Here is a 7,377-nt window from a genome sequence, read left to right as displayed (position 1 = left end):
GAGGAGGAGGAGGAGCCCATGAAATATATATATATATATATATATATATATATATATATGTATATATGTTTGTGTGTCTGTGTTTGTCCCCTCAACATCGCTTGACAACCGATGCTTGTGTGTTTATGTCCTGTAACATAGCGGTTCAGCAAAAAAGACTGATTGAATAAGTACTAGGCTTACAAAGAATAAGTCCTGGGGTCGATTTGCTCGGCTAAAGACGGTGCTCCAGCATGGCTGCAGTCAAATGACTGAAACCTTTTTCCATCCTTGTTTTTGTATACATTCACTGCTTTCTTCCAAGTAATCTAGTGCTCTTATATTATGGACCCCAAAAGGATGAAAGGCAAAGTCGCCCTCAACAGAATTTGAACCTGGAATCTATTAATGCATTAAAATGCTGTTAAGCATCTAACCTGACATGCTAACGATACTATCAGCTCACCACCTTATAATAATAATTATAAGAAGAAGAAGATTAATAATGATAATATTAAAAATATTAATTAAAATAAAATAAAATATAAATTAAGAAATTTGTAATATAATACCTTGTTTCAAATATCTTTTTCTTCGAATCTTCAAATTGCAGATTCTCCTATAATCTAGTTGACATTTTAATAGCATTTATGGATTGTCAGTATCAGAAGTATAAATGTTATCCTTGTTTAACTATTTGCATTTGTATCTTTTAAAATCTTAACCCTTAATCTTCTGCAATCAGAGCGAGGTCTAATGGATGTCTTTGAGTTTATTCCAAGACAGGTTTTTTCTCTATCAAAAGAATAAAATATATTGAATTTAACAAATGTAAAAATAATAATAATAATAATGAAAATAATAATAATAATGATAACAATAATAATAATAATGATAACAATAATAATAATAATAATAATAATAATAATGATGATGATGATAACAATAATAATAATGATGATAATAATAATAATAATGATGATGATGATAACAATAATAATAATGATGATAATAACAATAATAATAATGATGATAATAATGATGATGATAATAATAATAATATTGATAATGATGATGATAATAATAATAATATTGATAATGATGATGATAATAATAATAATATTGATAATGATGATGATGATAATAATAATAATGATGATAATGATGATGATGATAAATATAATAACAACAATAATAATAACAATAATAATAATAGTAATAATAGTAACAATAATAATAATAATAACAAACCATTATTAAAACACATCTCTACCAAAATTATTTGAAATAAATTTATAAATACAAAAATCCTGAAATAAAATTGAAGTTAAAAAGTTAAAAATAAATCAGTTGTAGATTAAAAAACTACAAGTGAAAATGAGAAAAAGGAAGCATTTTCTGCATAAATGAAATTATTTTTTGAAGATTATTTTAAAATTTGAAATCTGGCATTGATATGTAAGAGCTAGTTAATAACTGTAATTATTAAAATATTACTGTTTGCCTCCAGGCTTCTAAATGTTGATGAATTTTATAAAGTTAATCAATGTTTATGAAATCTTAATACATGGAACATCTAAGGCAGAACTTAACCAAAATGCTTAGCAGCATTTTGTCCATCTTGATGTTCTGAGTTCAAATCCTGTCAAAGTCAACTTTGCTTTTCATGATTTTGCGGTTGATGAAATAAGTACCAGCCAGACACCAGGATTGATAGAACTGAAATGTCCCCTCTCAACAAACTGCTGGCCTTGTGCCAAAACTGGAAACCGAAATATGGAACCTCTAAGGTAGCAGGTTGAAAGAATCTAAAGCATGCCTTGGCAAAATGCTCAGTGGCAGTTTGTCCATTTTTGCATTCAGGGTTCAAATTTCACCAAGGTCAATTTTGCCTTTCATCCTTTTATGGGTACCAGTTGAGCACTGGGGCTGATGTAATTCGCCTAGTCCCTTCCTTGAAATTGCTGGCCTGGTGCTAAAATGTTGAAATCAGTATATGTGACATCTGGTAACCTTTTCCAAAGTAGACATCAGAGTTGTGGTTAATTATCACCCTTGTATTGAAGAGGTTCCTTTCAAAACCAGATATATGCCACTAGGAGTGGCTGTGTGGTAAGTAGCTTGTTTACAAACCATATGGCTCTGGGGTCAGTCCCACTGCATGGTACCTTGGGCAAGTGTCTTCTAACATACTGAGCAGGTATCATCATGACAACTTTCTGTCATGGTCAATGCTACGATTACATGCTACACACCTTCCTACAAAGCACTGCTGTAAACAGCGGAAGTGAGGTAGAAAGTTAAAACTTAGTGTGCATGTACAGCAGAGTTCAAGGTCAATTTGTGCCAAGCGACTTCACTCTGTGTGCTTTAGCTTTGTTTCTATGGCAACAATCCTGATATTTATTGATCAAATCCCGTACACTTATATACACACACATATATACAGGGTGATTCAAAAGTTACCATACATAGGAAAAATTAATTTTTTTTATAAGAAACAGTTAAATAAAAAACTGTTTCTTATAAAGAAATAAATTATTCTTATGTATGGCGACTTTTGAATCACCCTATATGTATATATATATATATATCGAAATTGAAATCAAATTCGATGACTGGCATCCATGCTAGTGGTGCGCTAAGAGTACCATATGAACGTGATCATTGCCAGAGCAACAAGCTGGCCTACGTGCTGGTGGCACATAAAAAACAGCATTCGAGCGTGATCACTACCTGCGCCACCTTACTGGCACTTGTGCTGGTGGCATGTGAAAAACATTCGAGCAAGGTCGTTGCCAGTGCCGCTGGACTGGCTCTTGTGCAGGTGGCACATAAAAAGCACCATTTGAGCATGGCCGTTGCCAGTACCGCCTGATTGGCCCTCATGCCGGTGGCACGTAAAACCACCCACTACACTCTCAGAGTGGTTGGCATTAGGAAGGGCATCCAGCTGTAGGAACTCTGCCAGATCAGATTGGAGCCTGGCACAGCCATCTGGTTCGCCAGTCCTCAGTCAAATCATCCAACCCATGTTAGCATGGAAAGCAGATGTTAAATGATGATGATGATATATATATAAATATATGTGTGTGTGTGTGTGTGTGTGTGTGTGTGCACATACACATTTACATATGGTGATTTAGCCTATAATTGTTTCAAATAAATGCAACGAAATGTCAGCTGGCAGAATTGCTAATGTACCAAGCAATAATGCTTAGCTGCATTTTGTCCGTCTCTACGTTCTTGAGATCAAATGCCGCCAAGATGGACTTTGGATTTTTTGTCCTTTCAGGGTCAATAAAATAAGTCCCAGTTGAACACAGGAGTCGATCATCATCATCATCATCATAATCGTCGTCGTCGTCGTCATCGCCATCATCATCATCATCGTCATCATCATCATCGTCATGGTCATCATCATCGTCATGGTCATCATCATCGTCATTCTCATCATCGTCATTGTCATCATCATCATCATCCTCATTGTCATCATCAATGTCATCGTCATCATCATCCTTATTGTCATCATCTTCTTCATCATCATCATCCTCGTCATAGTCATCATCATCATCATCATCATCATCCTTGTTGTTGTAGCTTAACATCCGTTTTACCATCGCTGGCATGGGTTGGTCAGTTTGACAGGGGCTGGCCAGACAGGGATCTGTTGATCTAAGCGATTAATCCCCTCCTTAGGAAGCACTGGCCTCATGCAAAAATTAAAACCCTTTATGAGCAGCAAAACCAGAAACTTGTTGGGGGATGTGTGTTAGTGGATTACAGGGATCACAGTATATGACCGTTATTTTATTGACTATTTACTGGATGCAGCCCAGAATGTGTGCACAGAGAACCTGCCCCAGGCCAGCTGTAAGTGCAGCACTCTGTCATGGAACACATTATGCCTGTGGGTATCTGGCTGTAGAAAATCTACCTCAGTGATTTGCATCTGAGCCATGCAAGCATGGAAAGAATGAAAGTGGAGGCAAAGATTATGATGAGGACAGTGATGATGATGATGATGGTACCAATGGATATGATGAAGATGATCATGGTGGTGTTGATGATGATGGTAGTGGTGATGATGAGGATGGTGGTGATGATGATAAGATGGTGATGGTGATGATGGTGTTGGTGGTGGTAATCATGACAACGGTGATGGTGGGAGAGATGATGATGATGATGATGGTGGTGGTGATGATGTTGGTGGTGGTGATGATGTTGGTGGTGGTGATGATGTTAGTGGTGGTGATTGTGATGATGATGGTGATACTGATGGAGATGATGATGAAGATGATCGTGGTGGTGGTGGTGATGATGATGTTAGGATGGTGATGGTGATGATGGTGTTGGTGATGATCATGACAACGGTGATGGTAGGAGAGATGATGATGATAACGATGATGGTGGTGGTAATGATGATGATGATCATGGCAGTGGTGATGGTGATAATAATGATGGTGATGATGATGATAGCATGGTGATAGTGATGATGGTGTTGCTGATGGTGAATATGACAATGGTGATGGTGAGAGATGATGATGATGATGATGATGATGATGATGATGGTGGTGGTGGTGATGAGTTGGTGGTGGTGATGATGTTGGTGGTGGTGATGATGTTAATGGTGGTGATTGTGATGATGATGGTGATACTGATGGAGATGATGATGAAGATGATCGTGGTGGTGGTGGTGATGATGATGTTAGGATGGTGATGGTGATGATGGTGTTGGTGATGATCATGACAACGGTGATGGTAGGAGAGATGATGATGATAACGATGATGGTGGTGGTAATGATGATGATGATCATGGCAGTGGTGATGGTGATAATAATGATGGTGATGATGATGATAGCATGGTGATAGTGATGATGGTGTTGCTGATGGTGAATATGACAATGGTGATGGTGAGAGAGATGATGATGATGATGCTGATGATGATGATGGTGGTGGTGGTGATGATGATGATGATGATGTATGTCTTCTATCTGTATTTTCTCTTTTTTTCCTTAGCGTTCCTAAATATCTCTTCCTTTCTGCCCATTCCACTCTTTCCACCACACGAGGTTAAACACACAACGTATATTCGCATCCATTGTCCTTCATTGCAAAATATCTCAGTTTGTCTTCTTCCTACAGCATCTCGTAACCAAACAAGCCATCATTTATTATTCTCCAATGTTATCTTGTACACCACAAATATATAACATATTGCATTTATTAAGCAAGGCAACTTTTGAACTTTTTCATATATCAAGCTGAAAATATATGACCTGACCCTTTCTGGGTTCCTGCTCTTCGTAAAAGGATTATATCAACTCAAATTCTAGCTTAACATCAATTGTACTCTGTTATCGAAATGGTTGATGGCTTTCTCGGAAAATCTTATTTGAGACTGTGATATTTATTAATGAGATAAGACTTTAATGTAGAAGTGTGTTAAACCCATAGCTCTCGCAGTGCCAACCTGGGTTCTATATTCGCATGAATATATTACAAAATGCAATGGATTTATTTGTGGTTAATGAGAACAATCTGATTGGTTTCGAGAATTTGTAATATATTTCTTATGGTAATATGAAATATATTGCAAATATCTACGATGTTATATTAAGGAAAGTTTTCTAAAGCTGCTAGTCCATTGATATTAAAATTCAAAGCCTATAATTCATGAATAAAATATTATAGGCTTTGAATTGGTTGGCCAACTGATAAACCATTCAACCAACCAGTAGTCTTAAGATCAGGAAAGAATTAATACATTTTGAAAATATTTTAAATGTAATATTGGAAAGTTCTGACTGTTATAACTAATATAATAATAGTATTTTTCATGGTAAGTTCTTGGTTGTCACGAACAAAGTTATTTCTGTGTTTCTTAATGTTGTTTTTCTCATTTATTATCAGCAGCTTGGTTTGGTTTTTGCAAAATAAAGATATTGTAGAAAGGCATAGCTGTGTGGTAAGAAGCTTGCTTTCCAACCACATGGTTCCTAGATCAGTTCCACTGCATGGCACCTTGGGCAAGTGTCTTTCTCCTTTAGCCTCAAGCTGAGCAAAGCCTTGTGAGTGGATTTGGCAGACAGAAACTGAAAGAAGCCTAAGGTGGTGAGCTGGCATAAACGTTAGCACACCAGGTGAAATGCTTTGTGGTATTTCGTTCGCCATTGCATTCTGAGTTCAAATTATATCAAGGTCAACTTTGTCTTTCATCCATTCGGGGTCGATAAATTAAGTACCAGTTATGCACTGGAGTCGATGTAATCCGTTTGTCTGTCCTTGTTTGTCCCCTCTATGTTTAGCCCCTTGTGGGCAATAAAGAAATAAGAAACTGAAAGAAGCCTGTTTTACATCATCATTGTTTAATGTCTGCCTTCCATGCTGGCATGGGTTGGACGGTTTGACAGGGGCTGGCCAGGCAGGAGCCTGCACCAAACTTCTGTATCTCTTCTGGTAGGGTTTTTATCGCAGAATGCCTTCCTAACAATAGGGTTCATATCTGGTGATATGGGTTCATATTTGGCCATGGAAGGTTTTTAATGTTATTCTTTTCCAACCAATCTTGGGTCTTTTTAGCTGTGTGACAAGGATCCCCATCTTCCATAAATAAAGAGTCTTGAGAAGATTGGAAAGAGTCCTTTCTGCAACATGGACACATATTTATCTGAGTTTATGTTTCCCTCATACCCCACCAGCTCTGATTGAGCATTGCTCCAAATTGCTCCCCAGACCACCACAGAATAGCTGCCTTGTTTCATTGTTGGCTGCAATCTTTCCATGCCAAATTCTTGATCACAGTCTCCAGACCCACACTTGACCACTCTCAGAAAATACAGCAAATCTGAACTCATCAGAGAATATAATAGTGTCCCAAAATGGTAGTGGCCACTCAATCATTGCATTGGCCCAATCTTTTCTCCACTTGATATTGGCTGGTTGAAGAAGTGGCTTCCTTCTTGCTGCTCTGCCATAATAGCCATGTTTGTAGAGATACCTGACAGCTGTTCTGGGACTGACATCAACTTGTTCTGCTATGTAAGAAGCCTTGCAGTGAGGATTATCCTCCACACTTCACTTAACAAAGCAAAAGGTTCTGTCAGAGGCCCCTGGTCAATCTGGGAAAAGTGATGAGGACTCCTTCCCCTCTCTGGTGAATTGCACAATCACCCTATTAACCGTAGAAAGCGGGATCCCAAAGTTTTCTGCAATTTTACACTAAGTCCACCTTCAGACTGACCCACAGTATGGCCACTTTGAAATTTGGACAGTTCCAAGTCTTGTTTTTTATGTGGCATGATTAAACAGTCATATATAGAATCTGAAACATAAAGACGTCCATTAATAAAAAAATATAAACCTTTTCAAGTTAAAACAAACATAAAACAGTGTTGT

The 7,377-nt window shown here is 37.2% G+C and overlaps 1 long non-coding RNA gene across 1 annotated transcript in view; it reads right to left on the bottom strand.

Annotated features, from left to right (window-relative positions):
- Positions 1–598: 598 nt before the first annotated feature.
- The window catches only part of LOC118762700, a 12,069-nt gene continuing 5,290 nt past the window's right edge, over positions 599–7,377 (bottom strand). Inside the window, exon 2 of the long non-coding RNA XR_004998453.1 lies at positions 599–774. This is a non-coding gene — a long non-coding RNA (uncharacterized LOC118762700). The remainder of the gene's footprint in view (positions 775–7,377) is intronic.

The sequence above is a fragment of the Octopus sinensis genome, linkage group LG3, assembly GCF_006345805.1.
Source record: "Octopus sinensis linkage group LG3, ASM634580v1, whole genome shotgun sequence".
NCBI lineage: Eukaryota > Metazoa > Mollusca > Cephalopoda > Octopoda > Octopodidae > Octopus > Octopus sinensis.
Note: the sequence above shows the minus strand (reverse complement) of the source record. Positions and strands in the feature narration are given on the sequence as shown.